The 21,151-nt window shown below is 48.1% G+C and overlaps 1 pseudogene; it reads right to left on the minus strand.

Annotated features, from left to right (window-relative positions):
• Nucleotides 1-1,844: 1,844 nt before the first annotated feature.
• The window catches only part of LOC147728818 (uncharacterized), a 67,650-nt pseudogene continuing 48,343 nt past the window's right edge, over nt 1,845-21,151 (minus strand).

A 21,151-nucleotide genomic window follows, 5' to 3' on the forward strand; every position in this document is an offset into this window, starting at 1 on the left:
ACAGCATCAACAAGAGCAATATTTGTAATCCATTGTCTCTTGGTCAAACAAGTACAATAATTCCTAGCTACAAAACATTACAGATCATAGTGGTTGCCCCGAACGGAGCGTGCAACATAGCAAAGGGGTGCAAAAGGATGTGTATAGTGATTAGAAAGAAAAAAGAATTCAAAAGATGGTGACATAAAATATTCAATTTGATTAACAAAACAGTACCGGATCCGCATTCATCCGTCCTATGCAACCGCTAAGTTACTTAGACAAAGTTTCTCATCAGTTTCCAAGATAAATATATATCATGAATATTTGCACATCAATATAGAAACCAAAGGGGTCCAGGTTTTTCATATACAGAGCGTCGACGTTTCGACTCGTCTTAGGGCCATGCGGTCATTTATGCCTGGGCCATGTGAGGCTTCATCAGGACAATAGAACTGGGGCAACCAAGGGATTATAGATAACCCCTAAAAGGAGTAAAGGTGGTGGTAATTCCCACGTAAAATGTATAATTTCCAATCCTTACATTCTCATCAAGGAGTACGAACATCAGTGTCCTGTGGTTAAGGAGTATTTATCTGTCTTTAGTCCAAACAATTGAAGAAGTGTCCTCTTCTTCAATATTAATGGCCTCCATATATCTGACATTCGTGGGCTGCCTTCTCAAACTCATGTTCTTGTGTGCTGTTTCTGCGGAGTTTGAGGAGTTCCCCATAAGGGATGCTTCTGATAAGCTTGGGAGGGTGACTGCTTTTAGCAAATAACAATTTCCTGTATAGGAAAGTGTGTACCCGGCCCTCATCAATATACACCCTCAGGTCCAAATAGTCGACTGCCACTCGGCTAATTGTTCCCGAAAGGTGCAGATTGTATCAGTTATTATTCAGATCTTCAATGTACATTTCTGCACTAGCAGTTGTGCCCTGCCACACGATAAAAAGATCGTCTATGTACCGGTACCAATGTACCACCCTGCCATGCTCTTGTCCCTTCTTCCAGCTCCTGGGCACCTGCTCCTCCCACCAGCCAACGAACAAGTTCTCATAGCTGGGGGCAAAGCAGGTGCCCATCGCCGTACCAGAGATTTGCCTGTACAGTTGCTCACCGAATAGAAATATGTTGTTATTTAAGCAGAACTGTACAAACTCGAGAATCATAGTATTATGCCGTGTAAAGCACAATTGGTGCTTTTCCAAAAAATGTCTGACAGCATTCAGGCCTTGTTGGTTGTCAATGTTAGTGTAGAGACTGGTGATATCCATCACCATAAGTAGATAGTCGGATTCCCAGCTCATACCTTCAATTATATTCAAAAAGTATTTGGTATCCTGGATATAAGAATCCAGGATGGTAACAAGGGGGAAAAGAACAGAGTCCACGAACTTGGACATGTTTTCAGTTAGTCCATAAATAGACGCAACAATAGGGCATCCAGGTGGTGATATAGCATTCTTGTGGAGCTTAGGAAGATGGTAGAACATCTGAATCATGGGGCTATTGCTCCGTAGAAATAAATGTTCGTCCTTCCCCAGCATTTGTAGATTGTACCACTTCCAAATCAGTTCATCATAATTGACGATGCTCTCCTCGTAGATCTTGCTGGTAGTTGGAGAGTAGTACTTCTGGTCTGATAAGTGTCTCATAGCCTCCTGTTGGTAATATTCACTAGTTAACAGTACCACGTTGCCCCCCTTATCAGAGGGCTTTATCACAATCTTACTGTCCCTCATAAGATCTCGCAGGGCTTTCCTTTGTGATTCAGTGATGTTGTGGCTAATAGGGGTCGTTCTCTTCCTATATTCAATCAAATCCAGGGTCATAGCCTTTGTAAAGGCGTCAATCGCGTCTCATGGCGATTGGGGAACAAAGGTAGACTTTGGCTTAAACTGAGTTTCTTCCCTTTCTTGTTCAATGCCTTGCAACAGGGCTCGTTGTACCACATCCTCATCCATGATATTTTGGGGATTTCCTTCTTGCTCCATTCTAAGAGAGTTCATGGCTTCCAGACCTGGCAGATCCCAGCCACTCAAAGCATCTGTAGCTGTCAATCTAGTCCCTTGCTTGGTTACATCTTTTGCGTGCGGTCTCATTTTGAAGTATTTATGAAGTTTCATTTTTCTTGTAAATCGGAAAAGATCAATTTCAGTCTGGGTGAACTCCATGTTGTTACTAGGGCAGAATGTTAAGCCCAATTTCAGAAGTTCGCATTCAATGTAGGTGAGGTGTTTGTCTGTTAGGTTTACAACAGTTAAGGCAGCAGGCCTGCTGTCTTTAGTGAGCATTAATTCCTCTTCCTGTTGCGGCTGTTCCAGTTCGAGGTTACTCTTTTGCCTCTTCCTCGTCCTTTTGCCGCCACCCCCTGATCTTCTTGTTCTCCTTTTTCTGCCTCTGGGGGCATGTTCTTCCCTCCTCTGAGCCAAGTTTGCCTTATCACTTTGAACTCTGCGTGAAAAGGGACAGCTACACCTCTTGGATCATTTAGAGGGTCTGCTTGGTCATCGCTCGACTCATTGGCAGTAGCTTCAGATTCCGATGTTGGTGCGCTTGTATTAGCTGTTGCGTGCGGGATCTGTGCACCTTGACTGAGAGCTTTTCTTGGGGCATCGTATTTTTTAGCTTACTTTTGTTGCAGTCTGTCCGCAGCGCCACCCGACGCTGTGGTATGGGGATGGATATGCCGCCGGGAGAAGGTGAAAAGCAAGCTCAACATCTGCGCTGTCATCACACAACCCACTGGGGATTTTAATCAACAAAAGTAAGCATTTCCACGAGCGCCTCACTGAAGGGAAGATCGAATGCACTATATGTTCCATCGGGCCAAGCGGCGGCCACGCCCACTGGGGCCGGAACACCTTATTAACAAGTGCATTCAAAAACAGCTGTGACTCTGCCTCTGCTCAAGCACCTGCATTTAATCTATTAGTGCTTCCTGTTGAAGCTAACTTAGTAACTATTTTAGAATGGGGCTGGCAGCTTGCCGGCCCCTTTCTAAAATAGTTACAAGCTTGAAGCTTGAACTTTTGCCCCCCGGATCGTTCCGCTCGCGGATTCGCAGATTTTTGGCAAATTCGCGGGAATTCACGGATCGCGAATTTGCCGAAAATCCGCAAAAACCGCGAGCGGAACGGATTTTGCGCCCGTGCTTAATCCATATAGTAGAGAAAGACACTAAATGTAAAAAAGAAGTACATTAGCGCATCATATTAGCAATGGTAAAAATTGTAGTACCAAATTTGCAATATTTTCTACATGTTTTCAGGGGATTACCGATTGAGTAAATAGGACAGTCACAACTGTTCAAAACAAGTTGTAATGGCAGGATAAGAAATATAATTTTAAATTCACAAACATAATGGAAATATCTTACTATACTATGTTCAAATCTTAAGCTATGCCTTTTCATAAAAAAAATTCAAAGACAAAACCAAGTACCAAGTAATCTGAAGTTTATGACACCACTAGGGTATTATACGTTTTCTATCATAAAATGTGAAAGACAAACCTGATGACTCCATTAGGTCCATTGCAATTTTAATTGAGCTTCTCACAACTAGTTCATTCCATGTTTGAGACATTGGTGTAATGAGCTAGAACAGGAGGATATACTTTCTTTAATCTCGGCAATCGGCTGCTGACTTATGTAACATTCTGAAAACTGAAAAAAGAATTAAAAATGTATATGTTGTACAGATGTCCAAGCTTAATTTTAATCTACATAAAAACAATATTTCTCAATAGGATTGGGGTTGAAAAGCAATCATCAGAGGTTTCAAACCAACCGCGTTAGGACCATACTAATGGTTAGACAAAATCATATGTGAATACCAATGTGCTTCCGATGGGCACTATGGACGCGCTCGGTAGGCGTTCATAAGTGTCATCCCGAAAAGCCCTCTTTCCTATTTACAACTATTCTAACGAAAACAGTTATTAACATAAAATACCATAAAGTAATGTATCTTCAACACATTAATGTTTTTGGAAGTATCATTACCAGCATGCAAAAAACATCACAATTATAGCTGTCCTGTTATATTTGGTTAGATTCTATCACTAACTGCCATTGGTCACATTCGGGACGCTTCAATATCTGTAGGAAAACCTTTCAGAGACATACAAATGGTTATGTTAAATATTGTGTTTTGATTCAACATGTCAAGATTATAAGTTGTACGTAAAGGCACTTTGCTATCATTATTGACTAATTTTACAAGGTTTTCTTGCATATCGGCAATACGGTACGGTCCAGTAAACTTATGCTCCAAAATGCTTCCTTTTCTTGTTGTTCGCTTGCAATTTGTCAGAAGTACTAACTCTCCTTCGCTGAAGGTGTACAGCTTATATACTATTATGCTCATCTAAATCATTTGTCTGTGGGTGATAGGTTGCACTCACAGAACTCTATTAGTAAAAGCTTAGATAACTCTCAATTAACCTAAAAAAATAGGTATAATTATATTTGGCAAGCAAAATAGGAAACAGCATTGCATTATACATATGGCTGAGATACCCGCCACCCCCTCTCGACGCAGTTCCCAAGGATGGGAAACAGAAACGGTTCTGAACTTTTGGAAGGCGGGAGGGAGTGACCCTCCCGGCCGTATTTATTAAAATATGAAACAAAATCAAAACATTAAAATAACAGTTTCATATTATGTACAATTTCATTTCCACATTACGATGTTTGGCTAACCTTAACATATTTTTAATACAAAGGTTCTCCTAGCCGAACTAACATCCTACAAAACATTTAACTTGAAATTGTACATCCTAACGTTAAGGGCCAACGGCAAGGTCGTAACCGGTGTCAGATCCCTAAACCAGAATTACCCCCCCCCACTTGGGAGGGGCGACCGCACAGAGGCTGTACCTCAAATGCATCTACCAATTTCCCTTGACTTGACGGGGGCCCCAATGATCTCGACGCCATTTAAAGGTCGTCCGAGGACTCGTGTGAGGTGTCTAGAAGGTAGAGTAAACCCCCTCCCCACCCCACACAACTTACCACATCTGCCGTCGCAGGTGTCCTGGCCCCGGGAAATTCCCCAGGAGGGGCCCGTAGCCCCTCCTATCAAGGAAGGGGCCTTGACCGCCTTTCCTTTTCTTTCGGCGGCCCATTCTTAGAAGGGACCGCCTCCCCGTTGAGGGGCCAATGGCCACCTCCCCCGGGCGCTCCCATCCGTAATGGGTGACGCCCCCCCATAGGGATCTTCCAATTACTGCTCACCGATCATGACCTTACCGCCCGACCAAAATAAATACGACAATTAACTAAATTACTAAATTAAAAAGACAACCATAACTACTTCACGTATGATTACTGATCAACACTAGTGCAAAAACTTTATTCGAAAAACATACTCTAAATGAACATTCTCTTTATTGCATATACAAATAACACGTCAATCATCACAACCTGTAAGAAATAGAGTTACCACATCACAACTTTATTTTAAAAAACCACTTGCTGTCTTCAGGGGCTGGTGGGTGGGTCAAAATTGGCTCTTCGTTCCGTCTCGAGCTCACGTGCAGCGGGGAGGTGCAGCTTCAGAGCACAGGAACAAGAGGATGCTTTCTTGGCTTGTTGCTCCTTTTATCCGTCTTCAGGCGGGCGTAAACCCGCCTCCGCCTGCCTCCGGGGGCGTGGCCGGCGGCGTCAGCGTCTAGGACAACCCACTCCAGGGCGGGAAAAGGCGCGCCCCGGCTACGCCGCTTTGGGCATACCAGCCGAGACTCGCGTCCCGCCCAAGATGGCCTCCCGGGGGGATCGGGGTACTCCACCATACGTTCGGGGGGACCGAGTGGTCGCCCCTTTCCATATGGCTGAGATACCCGCCACCCCCTCTCGACGCAGTCCCCAAGGATGGGAAACAGAAACGGTTCTGAACTTTTGGAAGGCGGGAGGGAGTGACCCTCCCGGCCGTATTTATTAAAATATGAAACAAAATCAAAACATTAAAATAACAGTTTCATATTATGTACAATTTCATTTCCACATTACGATGTTTGGCTAACCTTAACATATTTCTAATACAAAGGTTCTCCTAGCCGAACTAACATCCTACAAAACATTTAACTTGAAATTGTACATCCTAACGTTAAGGGCCAACGGCAAGGTCGTAACCGGTGTCAGATCCCTAAACCAGAATTACCCCCCCCACTTGGGAGGGGCGACCGCACAGAGGCTGTACCTCAAATGCATCTACCAATTTCCCTTGACTTGACGGGGGCCCCAATGAACTCGACGCCATTTAAAGGTCGTCCGAGGACTCGTGTGAGGTGTCTAGAAGGTAGCGTTAACCCCCTCCCCACCCCACACAACTTACCACATCTGCCGTCGCAGGTGTCCTGGCCCCGGGAAATTCCCCAGGAGGGGCCCGTAGCCCCTCCTATCAAGGAAGGGGCCTTGACCGCCTTTCCTTTTCTTTTGGCGGCCCATCCTTAGAAGGGACCGCCTCCCCGTTGAGGGGCCAATGGCCACCTCCCCCGGGCGCTCCCATCCGTAATGGGTGACGCCCCCCCATAGGGATCTTCCAATTACTGCTCACCGATCATGACCTTACCGCCACAGGCCGGATAGTTGACCGGCTATCCGGACCCCCCACAACAACTCCTGCCTAAAGGTCATGTTTTAAACTCTTTAGCCAAGCTATGAGGTCTCCTATGAGTAACTCATTCCCCACCCGGGACAAATGGACCCCATCTCCCAAATACATACTGTCCCCCTTGATACAACCATGCGGAATAGAATGCAGTGCCCTTGAACGAAACAATCTACCCAACTTGTTATTTACTTTCTTCACTGAGTGAGTCAGAGCAGAAACCGAAATCGCCCCCCGCCACACTTTTCGTGGAATCATATGGGACCATGCAATTGTGCACCCTGGAACTCTTCTCGCCAACCAACTTACCGTGGAAAGCATTGCCTCGAGAAGCAGTCGTCTACCAGTGGTCACCAAATCATTACCCCCAAGATGGACTATGATTATAGACGGCGGTGACCTTGTCCGCCCTAACAAACCCTCGAAAAAGGATTGAAACTGGTCAATACAGAACCCGCCCCTTCCGTAGAAGGTCACCCTGTACCCGTATTCCCCAGCCTTGTGAATCATGTCACCTGCTTTGAATACGTCCGCGGCACGCCTCACGTATGAGTGGCCCACGACCCACACCACTTTTTCCGCAGCCGGTGATGTTTGACCGCTGGTTCCCAGGTGTCGGGTCGACTGCACAGTCCGCCCCGCCTCGTAAGCTTGCGAAACTGTAAACCAAACAAAAACAAGAAGCGTGAGTACATGATAGCCGCTTCACAACATGTGCAACCGCACATACCTTTTGTAACAATTCGATGACCAACGCCCCAAACGTTTCACTTTTTCGACACTCAGACCCCTGGCTGTAGCCTCAGTAGCAGCCCCTATCCGAAAGGAATGGGTCCCAAACTCGCCGGGGTTCAAGCCCGCGGCCGAAAGCGCCATTGCAAGCACCCGCTGGAACTGAAACCTCGTCAGTGGGGTGGCATCAGCGTGCCTCAACAAGGTCCCCCCCATGATGACGCCCTCTGCGCTAAATATTCCTCTAAGCAAACAACAGGGCACATGGGAGATCCGGGAATCCGATGTATGACTACACAATCCCCTATCGCACCCTGATCGGCCTTGGACCTGACAAACGAGACAGTCATTGTCTCCCTTTTTACCTGAATGTGCTCTCGGCACAGTCCCCCCACCGCATCCCGCTTGTTCTTCGCCACCAGTTCGCTGACCCGCATTACCCCATGGAATGCTAACGCAAAGGCGGCCCGGAATAACACGGTTTCATACTGGGATGAACATGTCGCAGGGAGTACGGATAATAACAGGGCCAACCTATCCAGACCTATCGGGTGCCTCTCATCTACTCTGCGACCCTCAAGGCGTTGCCACCCACGTAGCGCTTTCTGCACCACAAAAGACGCTGTCGGGTCCTGGATCCCATGAGCCCTTGCCATAAAGGAAATGGCGGCCGTAGCTACTGATTTGCCTGCCCGATGTAAAGACAGCAAGAATTTTACGACAAGCTCTTCCTGGCCCCAAAGCTCCCCCCTAGCGGAACCCAAAAAGGACCAATAGGAACGGAACGCCCCTTCATATGCCTTCCTTGTCCTGGGTGCTAAACTCTCTCCCACGAGGTTTTGTAGTTCGGGGCACCGAGAGACCAGAGAGCTTCGGGAAAGGGTGCCGCCACCGGGTCCGCTGTGGGCAGAAAACCCCAGAAGGCCTGCATACGGAAACGAGAAAGCGCATCAGCCGCTTGGTTCAGCACCCCTGGGACATGTCGCACCCTAAAGAGCACATTCAACTGCATACACAACAATACAATTTCTTTAAGCAATCTCAGAATCCATTTACAACGTGCTGCCTGACTATTGATACACTCAACCACGGTCATGTTATCAGACCAGAACACCACAGAGTGATCTCGGAACCCCTCAGGCCATGTTTTCAGGGCCACCAAAATAGGGAAGAGTTCGAGGAAAGCAATGTTACTTGTCAGCCCGCACTCGTGCCACCATGACGGCCATTTCTGAGCCGACCATTGCGTACCGAATATGGCGCCAAAACCTATACTCCCCGCCGAATCTGTCCACAGCCCCAGCTCCTCGGAGGACAACGCCGGCTTGTTCCAGACAATTCGACCATTGAAATCCGCCAGGAATGCCAACCAAATGCGCATGTCCTGGCGAATCTCTGCCGAGAGCCTCGTGCGGTGATGTCCCTCCTTAAGGCCGACCATGGCTTGTGCAATCGAGCGGGAAAAGGGGCGGGCCATTGGGATTACTCTAAGGGCAAAATTCAACTGGCCCACCGTTTGTTGCAATTGATGCAGGTTTACCTTAGTCTCTCGAATACATGTTTCAAGAGATGCCCTGAATTTCAACACCTTCTCTTTGGGCAACCGAAAACAACCTTCCTCTGAGTCGAGCTCGATCCCCAGAAACTCGAGTGAAGTCGAGGGACCCACAGTCTTACCTGGTGCCAATGGCAAGCCAAAGTGATTCATTAAGGCACAAAACTCTCTTAAAGCCTGTCCACATTCTGGATCCCCGGCTGCCCCCAGGAACAGAAAGTCATCGAGATAATGCATCACATGCTGAAAACCCGTCTTTCTTGTGAATACCCATTGCAAAAAACAACTGAACTTTTCAAAATAAGCACAAGATATGGAGCAACCCATTGGCATACATTTATCCATGTAATAGCGACCCTGAAACATGAAACCAAGGAGACGCTGATCGTCTGGGTGTACCGGGAGCAACCGGAACGCTGACTCAATGTCTGATTTGGCCATCAGCGCTCCGGGCCCCAGGCGATTCAACATGGCGACGGCCTCATCGAAAGATGCGTACCGCACCTAACACACTTCCGGGTCTATCGCATCATTCACGGAAAGACCTCGTGGGGCTGACAAATTATGTATTAGCCTAAACTCACCCGGGTCCTTCTTGGGGACCACCCCTAAGGGGGAACAAACAAAGTTAGCAACCGGTGGTAAATCGAATGGACCGGCAACCCGCCCTCGAGTCACCTCTTTCCCAATCTTTACCTGTACCACCGCCGTATGCTGCAGGACCGACAGTTGGTTCTTACAACTAGTTTTACCCTGAAAATCCCCCACTGGAATGCGGAAACCATACGAAAACGCGTCTCGCAACACCCCAGCGGAGACATGATCCGGGTATTCATTGAGCCAAGGAATCATTGCCATGGTATCAACCGGGGTAGGTAAAGGCGCCCCTCGGACTATTTCAGACCTGTTTGGTGCTTCCCCTACCACCGTTATCACCCGTTTTGGCTCTGCACATGGTCTCGGGATGAGAGGACTGTCCACACCCCCCACATTCGTGTCTAAACTTGCATGACCCCTGAGGCCGTGTACATTTTCCCCTGTTAAAATTCCAACAAATCCCCTTTTTACCTGCGTTGCCACTCGACTTCGAGTGATGCTCGTTACCTGCACCCGTCCGAAAGGGTGTCCCAGCGGTTTGGCGGGAAGACTCACCCCCGACACCCCCCGACACCCCCCGACAATGGTACCTTTAACATGCCTGAATTCTCCATTTTTTGCCAAGAAATGGAGTCATAACAATCCCAAGTTAGAGCTGGGTCGTGCTCCTTAGCCTTCCTAAAAATATTGTCATAACAAAACCACTGATTGCCCTCGTACGCTAGAGAATACTCCATAATACGTGTCTGATAAATAGGCAATTCCGTCAACAACTCAGGTCTTCGTTCACCCATAATGGAGGTGAAAATGCCAAACGCTCTGCCCCAAGTACCTATGTTCTCGTCGACCTTAAAGGCGGCCATTTTTGCGCGCCAAACACTCGGATGCATAAGCTCTTTTTGGGCCTTCACATGCTCGATCTCGTAATGGTCAGTAAGCAAAGAAAACATGTTCACATACTTATCAGCCCAAATCTTTTCCTTAATTTCGAGTGGAACATGCTGGGCCACTTTCTCCCTTCGTGAGGGTACAGACCCCTCCCCCGCAATCGGCAGTAGCCGCTTACCTGAACTAGGTGCTGTACTTGCTGCCAAACTCGCGCCTGCTGCAATCTCAGCCACCGGAACCTGTGGGGGAACAGAAGATGGTGCCTTCGCAGCCTCTTTAGATTCCCGCAATTGTCTCATTACTGCCCTGGCGTCGTCAGCCGTGGTGCCCTCACTATCTTTTCCCAACCACGCTGCCAGTTGTGCAGCCAACTCGGGAGGCATATCTCCCCCGTTCACGGGGGTGACTACCACGGGGATCGGATGCCCCTCCTTCGGAACCGGGATTGGCTCCTCTATCGGTGTATCGGGAACCGGGGCCTCCCCCCCAGGTGCCCCCCTCTTGGACCTCTTGCCTCTCCCACTAGGGACTACTCCCGGCAATGCTGGTCCGACGATTCGCTTCGGGCCTCCCTCCCCGTTCTTCACCACCATCTGTTTCTTCAACTCGGCTTCCTCCTTTACGAGCATGCGGAGCATCTGATCGGTACCGACCCGCTTTCCGACCTTCTTGCCCGGCATTCTCCAACGAAGATATCTGTAAAACAAGAACAAAATTACAACGCTCAAAATTGGCTCTTCGTTCCGTCTCGAGCTCACGTGCAGCGGGGAGGTGCAGCTTCAGAGCACAGGAACAAGAGGATGCTTTCTTGGCTTGTTGCTCCTTTTATCCGTCTTCGGGCGGGCGTAAACCCGCCTCCGCCTGCCTCCGGGGGCGTGGCCGGCGGCGTCAGCGTCTAGGACAACCCACTCCAGGGCGGGAAAAGGCGCGCCCCGGCTACGCCGCTTCGGGCATACCAGACGAGACTCGCCTCCCGCCCAAGATGGCCTCCCGGGGGGATCGGGGTACTCCACCATACGTTCGGGGGGACCGAGTGGTCGCCCCTTTCCAAATGTTAGGCCGAGATTGGTCACCCACTTCATTCACAAACTCCTGTCCTTGATCAGATAGAACCCTTTTTGGGCTTCCATGATCTAGAAATTGAGAAATAAACATCAAGGAAAATTGAAAGACATCTCTTCAAATAAAAAAATTCAAAACAACATTTTCACTTTGTATCTAAAGTGCAGGCCGAAAATGTGTAATGACCATTTAAATGAGAAACATATGAGTTTCAGAAACAAACGATCACAATGAAGATTTACATTTTATAAAAATATTTATAGAAGCAATACAAATTATAACTCACATTGTTTAATTTCAAATTTCATATTTGGCCAATAAAGTAGGGAGGACATGCTTTTTTTCGTTTTGTTGATACTAGAATGCCAACTAATTCTAACAAAACATAACAACAGCACAGTTATCTGTCTGCAAACACATGAAATACACAAATGCTTATCTCAGAATGCTTTTCTATCATGAAATGTTATGGTCAAACCTGATAACTCCATTAGGTCCATTGCAATTTTGGGCTGATAGCAAATGGGGAGCAGTCAGTGGATCTTGTGTGTCGAGTTGTTGACCACCACCTGGGATAGTGCATGGGCAGGAATAAACAGCTTGTGGCGAGCAGTACGTCCCATGGTTGAGACATCTGTATAATGAGCTAGAACAGGGGGCAAATCAAGTTTAACGTTATAAAAGATCATGGAGAGCGTGCTAAAATACAACATTGACCAATTGATTACATGTGCACTGCATGGGAAGGAAGCAACACCTGGCGCACTACTTAAAAAATGAAAGGCGGCAGGATTAAGTGATAGTGATTTGCCCAGAAACATCGGCTACCAAGTCAAGTTATTCGATGTATAAGAGCTGGAAACTGTGCTAAAATACACTATTTTCGAAAAAATTACTTTTGCAATGCATGGGGCACGTGACGCACTACTTACATGAGAAAAATTACATCGCAATATCTTGAACATCAGATAGCACACTGCTGCGGGAACGACCACGAGGCGCTTGGCAAAGTAAAGAAACGTGGCAGGAGTAAGTGATTTGCACAAACCAAAGGATAAGAAATCAAGTTTAACGTTAATCAAAAACATGGAGAGAGTGCTAAAATACAACATTGACCAATCGATTACATGTGCAGTGCATGCGGAGGAAGCAACACGTGGCGCACTACTTAAAAAAATGAAAGGCGGCAGAATTAAGTGATTTACCCAGAAACATCAGCTACCAAGGCAAGTTATTCGACATACAAAAGCTGGATACGTGCTAAAACACACTTTTGCCGAAAACATTACTTTTGCAATGCATGGGGCACGTGAGGCCCTACTTACATGAGAAAAACTACATTGCATTAACTTGAACAGCACGTAGCACACTGCTGCGGGAGTGGCCACTTGGCCCTTGGTAAATTAAAGAAACATGGCAGGATTAAGTGATTTGCACAAAAGAAAGGATTAGAAATCAAGTTTAACGTTATTAAAAAACATGGAGAGTGTGCTAAAATACAACATTGACCAATTGATTACATGTGCAGTACATGGTGAGGAAGCAACAGGTGGAGCACTACTTAAAAAATGAAAAGCGGTAGAATTAAGTGATTTGCCCAGAAACATTGGCTACCAAGGCAAGGTATTCGACGTACAAAAGCTGGAAACCGTGCTAAAATACACTATTGCTGAAAACATTACTTTTGCAATGCATGGGGCATGTGACCCACTACTTACACAAGAAAAACTACATCGCATTAACATGAACAGCACGTAGCACACTGCTATGGGAACAGCTAGGTGGAGCTTGTCAAATTAAAGAAATGCAGCAGGATTAATGCCCACATGCATCAAGGTATTTAGGAGTCGCAAACGGTGCGAATTGGTAAATTTGGCTGTTTGCGATTCCTAAATATCTTTTTTGGATGCATCAAACATTTTTGGGAAAATCGCTATTTTTAGCGAATTCCAAAAATGCGATTGCATTTAAGGAATCGAAAATTTGCGATTCCTTAAAGGCAATGCATGATTGCATTTTAAATTGCGAATTCGCAATTAGGGGGTGCAAATTACCACGAGGTTGAACCTCGTGGTAATTCGCAAAAAAGTTTAAAAATTACACTCGTTGTAAAATATGAAGTTCTATACTTGAAACCATTGACACACCAATACAAGTTTATAAAAACCCAATTAGTGAATCCTACATCTACATACACATCTACAACACTTACCTATTGATTCACTCATACATGCTAACAATAGAACACTATTAAGTATACTTATACACCTACATCAACATTACACACCAGCACACATCATATTCACTTATGCAGTCATCCTACTCACTTATGCAAACAAATGATCATACTTATATTTACTAAGCTACACACTTACACAAACACCAGTTTCGGATTCATAATCCTCATCAGCCAGGCTATCTTGAATCCAGTGGCCAAGTGAGCAAGGGACTCACGTCTGAGCATACCCCGCCAACTTAGGGTGAACAAAGCGAAACAAAAGGGGCGTTTGAGCAAATCAAAACTCATCCCCAGTCAACTGATCTGGGTTTAATCCATCACCATTCTTTAAATATATTTTATATATGTATATCTAGAGGTCTATGGAAGAATAAATGTGTAAATAAGTGTCTAAAGGGGCGTTATGTTTTGTAAAAATGATTGTATAACTGACTTATTAAGTGTATCTTAGTGAATACATGTATTAGCAAGTAATGTTTAAATATGTAAATATCTGTATCAGTGCCTCACTCACTTTGTGTATAAGTGGCTGCAAGGGTTGGTGACTAGCTACATGAGTGTTGATATGGGTTATTAGTTGTTTTTTAGAGTATCAGTATGAGTGTCTGTATGGTTTGGTGGGCCTCACTGTTTGTATGTGTTTTGAAGACAACATGTGTGCAGGACTGTATGGGTGGATGAGTGTGTGTATGGGTGTGTTAGTGAGTGAATCACTGACTCAGTATCTTCATGAGTATCTACATATGTTTTAAACTAGTATATGTGAGTATTGATGTATATAAGTGATGTATATAAGTGAGTTTATGTGAGAGCGAGAGATTGTAAGAGTTCCTGTAGAAATAAGTATGTGTTTCTATAAGTGATTGTTTAGGAGAGTAAGTATGTGTACAATTCTGTAGAAGTAAGTGTAGTGGTGGGTGTATAGCTGTATATGCAAGTAAATAGATGTTTTATATAGCAGGCAATGATATCCTATGGAAGAAAATTGAAGTTACTGGTAAGTACAGTTAAATTTACTTTTCAGGAACAGTAGTGAGCTGCAAGATGCAGCACTAAGGTCTCTCCTGAAAACAGGTGAATAAATCAGAATTCGTAGTTCGGCTGATTTTTGATGAATTTTTTAACCCCTTGAATTCTGAGCTCGTCATGAGCCACGGCGCTCCGGTGCTCATATGAGCCGTGGAACGCTCGCATGCGGGGGTAATACCCTGCTGTGCCGAGCATTCCACGGGAACGGGTGTGGCCGTGACGAGCTGAGCTCGTCATGAGCACAGGAGCGCCGTACCTCATGACGAGCTCAGCTCGTCATGAGGATGTGAGCGCTGTGCGCGCCCCCCAGCACAGTGGGGGAATATCCCTCGCAGAAAAGGGGTTAAAGTTCCAAAACTCCACACTTGGAAAAATTTCCAAGTAAACCCAGCCAATATTAGCCTTTGGAAGGAAATTCAAGTTACTGTAATTACGATTAGAATCTTTTTTCAGGATCAGTTGTGGGCTGAAAGATGCAACACTGAGTTCTCTCGTGATAACAGGAGAGTAAATTGAAATTTGTAGTTCGGCAGATTTTAGAGGAATTTTTTAAACTTCCAAAACTCCACACTTAGATACATTTCCATGTAAAAACCAGTCACTGTTAGCCTATGGAAGGAAATTCAAATTACTGTAACTACGATTAGAATAGTTTTTCAATATGAGTAGTGATTGAAAGATGCAGCATTGAGGTCTCTCCTGATGACAGGTGAGTAAATCACAATTCGTAGTTTGACTGGTTTTAGAGGAATTTTTTAAAGTTCCAAAACTCCACACTTAGAAGAATTTCCAAGTAAAACATGTCAATGTTAGCCTAAGGAAGGAAATTCAAGTTACTGTAACTACGATTAGAATTACTTTTCAGGATCAGTAGTGGGCTGAAAGGTACAGCACTGAGGTCTCTCTTGATAACAGGTGAGTAAATCGGAATTCGTAGTTTCGCTGATTTTACAGGAATTTTTTAAAGTTCCAAGACTCCACACTTAGAAGAATTTCCATGTGAAATAGGTCAATGTTTGCCTATGGAAGGAAATTCAACTTACTGTAAGTATGGTCACATTTACTTTTCAGGGTTGGTCCTGGGCTCAAAGATGCAGCACTGACGTCTCTCGTGATAACTGGTGAATAAATCAGAATTCGTACATTGTCTGATTTTAGAGGAATATTTCGCTCAATAGTAAAGGAAGGGGGCGGGGCCTGGCGGACATGTGTGCAAACACGCTCTGTGGCGCATTTTACTTTGGGGAATATATTCCTCTTCAATCCTGAGGTCACCTATGAGCCAACTAGCCCATCAAGTACCTCCAGTTGCGCCAGGGAGCTGCGTTGCAGTAACGTGTTCAGAGGGCACGCCCCCTTTTTACAACACTCTGCATTGCAGCTCTGTGGTACTTACTAGAGGTACCCTTTGGACTAGTTGGCCCCTAGGGGACCTCTGGATTGAAGAGGACTATATTCCCCATGCTAAAACGCGCCACAGGGCGTGTTTGCACACATGTCACCTCAAGCCCTGCCCCCAACCTTCACCACTGTGCAAACATGTCCTGTAACGTGTTCTAAGTTGGGGAATTAAGTCCCCTTGCATACTGTGGGTCCCTGGGGGCCAACTAGCACACTAGGAACCTCCAGTATGCGCCAGGGGGCTGCGTTGAAGACAGGTGCGAAAAGGGGCGTGGCCTCTTTACACCTCTCTGCAATGCAGCCCCCTGGTGTATTTGCAGAGTGGGAACTAATTCCCCTTGCATACTGGGGTTCCTGTGGTCCAACTAGCCAACCAGGAACCTCCAGTGTGCGCCAGGGGGCTGTGTTGCAGAGAGGTGTAAAGAGGCAACGCCCCTTTTTCCACCTCTCTGCAATGCAGTCCCCTGGCACTTTTTCCGAGAGGAACTAATTCCCCTTGCATACTGGGGGTCCCTGGGGGCCAACTAGCCCACCAGGAACCTCCAGTGTGCTCCAGGGGGCCTGTGTGGGGGGCGTGGCCTCCTCCCGATCCCGTTTAATAAAAAAAACTTTTAAGAAGGGGGCTATGTAGCCCCCCTTCTTTTTCTCTTTTTTTTGGCCCTGGGGACCCCATCCCCCAGGGCCTGCCCCCATTTTTTAAATCAGGAAGGGGGCCGCGTGGCCCCCCTCCCATGGCCAACTCCGGCCCCGGGGACCCCATTCCCCGGGGCATGGCCAACTTTATTTTTATTATTTTGGTGGAGGGGGTCTGCCCTCCTATACCCCCCTTAAGGCCCCGGGGACCCCATCCCCTGGGGGCCGGGCTTTTTTTGGGGGGGAGGGGAGCCACGTTGCCCCCGTCCTGGGCCACTTCTGGCCCCAGTGACCCCAGCCCGGGGGCCTGGCCTTCCTCGTTGAGGGCTGTGGGGGGTGCCCAAGCCCCCCACGGTCCCTGCCGGCTCCCCGCATCCTCCGGGAGATGGCATTGCTTTTCTGTATGAGGAGCAGCTAACATGCTGCTCCCAATACAGAAAAGCATTCAGCTTTGATTTTTGAAAGAGAGAGCAGGTTTCCTGCTGTCTCTTTCAAAAATCAAATCAGTTTCCTGTGGTAGGGTGAGAGCTGCGAGGCTCCCGCACTACCACAGCAAACAGCAGTGTCCCGGGGGTGGGCACCCGGGGACCCTGCAGGAGCTGGCCCTGGGGGGTGGCGGTCCCCAGGGCCATCGAGGGCTCCAGGAGGGGGTCCGCATGGCCCCCCTCCCAACATCTACAAATCCCCAGGGGGTGGTGGTTCCCGGGGTGTGTGGGGAGCCGTGAGCCCCCTGCATACCTACGAAGAAAGCCCCGGGGTTGGCGGTCCCCGGGGCTCGGGGGCCTTAGAGGCCCCCATCACTAATATTAAGCCCCGGGGGTGGCGGTCCCCGGGGCTGCGGGTGGGCTCAATGCCCCCTGCAATCACAATTACTTTGCCCCGGGGGTGGCAGTCCCCGGGGCAGTGTGGAAGGGATTGGGACCCCCCACACTTTTTAAATAATTTTGCACAGGGTTTTTTTTTTCTTCACAAAGTTCGCGTACCGTAAGCGGACCCTGCGCTTTCCACGTTTGTTTCTATGCTTTCTTGTGCCTTGTTTCTAACGAGGCACAAGATGGCTGCCAACACTTCCTGGTTTGGAGTGTTGACAGCCAATTAGCATTCAGCTCGTGCTCAGGAAGGTACAGAGTACAGTAAGCTTACTGTAAGCTCCTATAGATATACTTATGATTTTACTTATGTTTTTCTCAGGAACTACTGAACGGATTTACACCATTTAACAAAAAGCGTGATCTGCGAACCAAACTCTACCTTTTTGCCAAATTTGGTGTAGTTCCGTTCAGCCGTTTCAGCTGTAGCCCTTGCTAAAGGTCCTATGGAGAATTGCATGGGGAAAACACATTTTGGGACCCCCCTATTTTCTCGGCCCCCGATTCACGAGTCACCCCCAATTTTTCAGGGAAGGAGCGGAGCGAAGCAGGCCATTTTTTGGGAGAAATTCGCGAAGATTCGTCTACCGGCACCAAAGTTATTTCAAATAGAATGTTGCGGATTTCCTATGGAAACTAAACTAGGTTTTAACTATACCTACCTACTGGCGACCGCCAGTAGGAAATATATACATATTTGTATGGCAGCCGCAGAGCACGCACCACCATACAAAGGAGCTCCCAACACTGCCACCACCTGGACCCACATCTTCCGACTGCGCAAGCAACTTTAGGCAGGGGAGGCGGCCAGGGACCAGACCGTGGAATATGGCCCTCATTTCCTCGACAATAGGTTAATGAGCCGAAGGTATACAGCAGCAACTGCGGGCATCGCTCCCCGACGGGGTTAATGAGGGCAGCAGGAGCGGACTACAAATACCAAGCACCTCATCGGACCAGCCGACTGCGGCGCCCACCAGGGGGCAATCAAATCATCTAATTCCTGAGTGACGAACACGAGAACCATGAGGCTATGATACCACTCCTCCCTTCACCGATGCCACTGGCCCCCTTGAGAAAGGTCTTTGAGAGACCGAAATGCATTGGGACACAATTCGGCCAGAAAACTGCTATGAAATAAAAGACTTTCGAAAATTACCTCCTGGAGTGCGACTTACCTTCTTTCTTGTGAAGAAACCTGCTGACATAAGAAGCGGCTGGGTCCTGCCGCAGACCACGCACCGCCATACAAAGGAGCTCCCAACACTGCCAGCACCTGGACCCACATCTTCCGACTGCGCAAGCAACTTTAGGCAGGGAAAGCCGCCAGGGACCAGACCATGGAACATGGCCCTCATTTCCTCGACAATAGGTTAATGAGGCGAAGGTATACAGCAGCAACGGCGGGCAGCACTCACTGACGGGGTTAATGAGGGCAGCAGGAGCGGACTACAAATACCAAGCAACTCATCAGACCAGCCAACTGCGGTGCCCACCAAGGGGCAATCAAGTCATCTAATTCCTGAGTGACGAACACGAGAACCATGAGGCTATGATACCGCTCCTCCCTTCACCGATGCCACTGGCCCCCTTGAGAAAGGTCTTTGAGAGACCGAAATGCATTGGGACACAATTTGTCCAGAAAACTGCTACGAAATAAAAGACTTTCGAAAATTACCTCCAGGAGTGCGACTCACCTTCTTTCTTGTGAAGAAACTGACATATATATATATTTCATGAGAATTGCTCCAATAAAGATGCTTCCTGAACTCCCCCCCGGGCCTCTTCTCTCTTCTTGCTGTTGGGAGCTGTTCTTCATGTTATGCGCGCACGCCAGCATCGCGCTACAGGGGTCCCCGCATCTTCAAGTTGGCCTGGGTTCTGCTGGCTGCTGCTACGGCGGACTTTTGCTTCATCAGGTTACTGATACTTACCCAGGACCACCTCCAGGTTTCGGGACGAAGAGACAGCGGTGTTGCAGCCATGGTGCTGCACGTTGGGCGAAGCTGGAATTCCGGACTTGTCCCCGCCATTGGAATCCCTTTCCTTGGGGGTTGATGCGGTCCAGGGGGCGTAAGGAAACGACTTTGTTGCTGGCATAACATTGGGACACAACTGCGAGTGGCAGCAGGGAATCGACGACGCCGCTCATACATCCAATCGTTCCCGCAGCACTCACCACGCCACCACACGGCATGCTGGGTCCTGTAGTCCACACGGCAGGTATCCAGTCGTCAGGTGAGCTGCATCATCACCGGCGGGGGCGGAGTTGGATGTTACCCTATCGGAGGGCGGCTGGACACTTCATTACCACGGCTCTCACTCACATCCCCACTTATTTCTCCAGGCGCTGAAGAAGGCACAACCCGTGCCGAAATGCATTCGCCGTTTTCATGAGAATTGCTCCAATAAAGATGCTTCCTGAACTCCCCCCCGGGCCTCTTCTCTCTTCTTGCTGTTGGGAGCTGTTCTTCATGTTATGCGCGCACGCCAGCATCGCGCTACAGGGGTCCCCGCATCTTCAAGTTGGCCTGGGTTCTGCTGGCTGCTGCTACGGCGGACTTTTGCTTCATCAGGTTACTGATACTTACCCAGGACCACCTCCAGGTTTCGGGACGAAGAGACAGCGGTGTTGCAGCCATGGTGCTGCACGTTGGGCGAAGCTGGAATTCCGGACTTGTCCCCGCCATTGGAATCCCTTTCCTTGGGGGTTGATGCGGTCCAGGGGGCGTAAGGAAACGACTTTGTTGCTGGCATAACATTGGGACACAACTGCGAGTGGCAGCAGGGAATCGACGACGCCGCTCATACATCCAATCGTTCCCGCAGCACTCACCACGCCACCACACGGCATGCTGGGTCCTGTAGTCCACACGGCAGGTATCCAGTCGTCAGGTGAGCTGCATCATCACCGGCGGGGGCGGAGTTGGATGTTACCCTATCGGAGGGCGGCTGGACACTTCATTACCACGGCTCTCACTCACATCCCCACTTATTTCTCCAGGCGCTGAAGAAGGCACAACCCGTGCCGAAATGCATTCGCCGTTTTCATGAGAATTGCTCCAATAAAGATGCTTCCTGAACTCCCCCCCGGGCCTCTTCTCTCTTCTTGCTGTTGGGAGCTGTTCTTCATGTTATGCGCGCACGCCAGCATCGCGCTACAGGGGTCCCCGCATCTTCAAGTTGGCCTGGGTTCTGCTGGCTGCTGCTACGGCGGACTTTTGCTTCATCAGGTTACTGATACTTACCCAGGACCACCTCCAGGTTTCGGGACGAAGAGACAGCGGTGTTGCAGCCATGGTGCTGCACGTTGGGCGAAGCTGGAATTCCGGACTTGTCCCCGCCATTGGAATCCCTTTCCTTGGGGGTTGATGCGGTCCAGGGGGCGTAAGGAAACGACTTTGTTGCTGGCATAACATTGGGACACAACTGCGAGTGGCAGCAGGGAATCGACGACGCCGCTCATACATCCAATCGTTCCCGCAGCACTCACCACGCCACCACACGGCATGCTGGGTCCTGTAGTCCACACGGCAGGTATCCAGTC

The sequence above is a fragment of the Lissotriton vulgaris genome, chromosome 3_1, assembly GCF_964263255.1.
Source record: "Lissotriton vulgaris chromosome 3_1, aLisVul1.2, whole genome shotgun sequence".
Classification (NCBI taxonomy): domain Eukaryota; kingdom Metazoa; phylum Chordata; class Amphibia; order Caudata; family Salamandridae; genus Lissotriton; species Lissotriton vulgaris.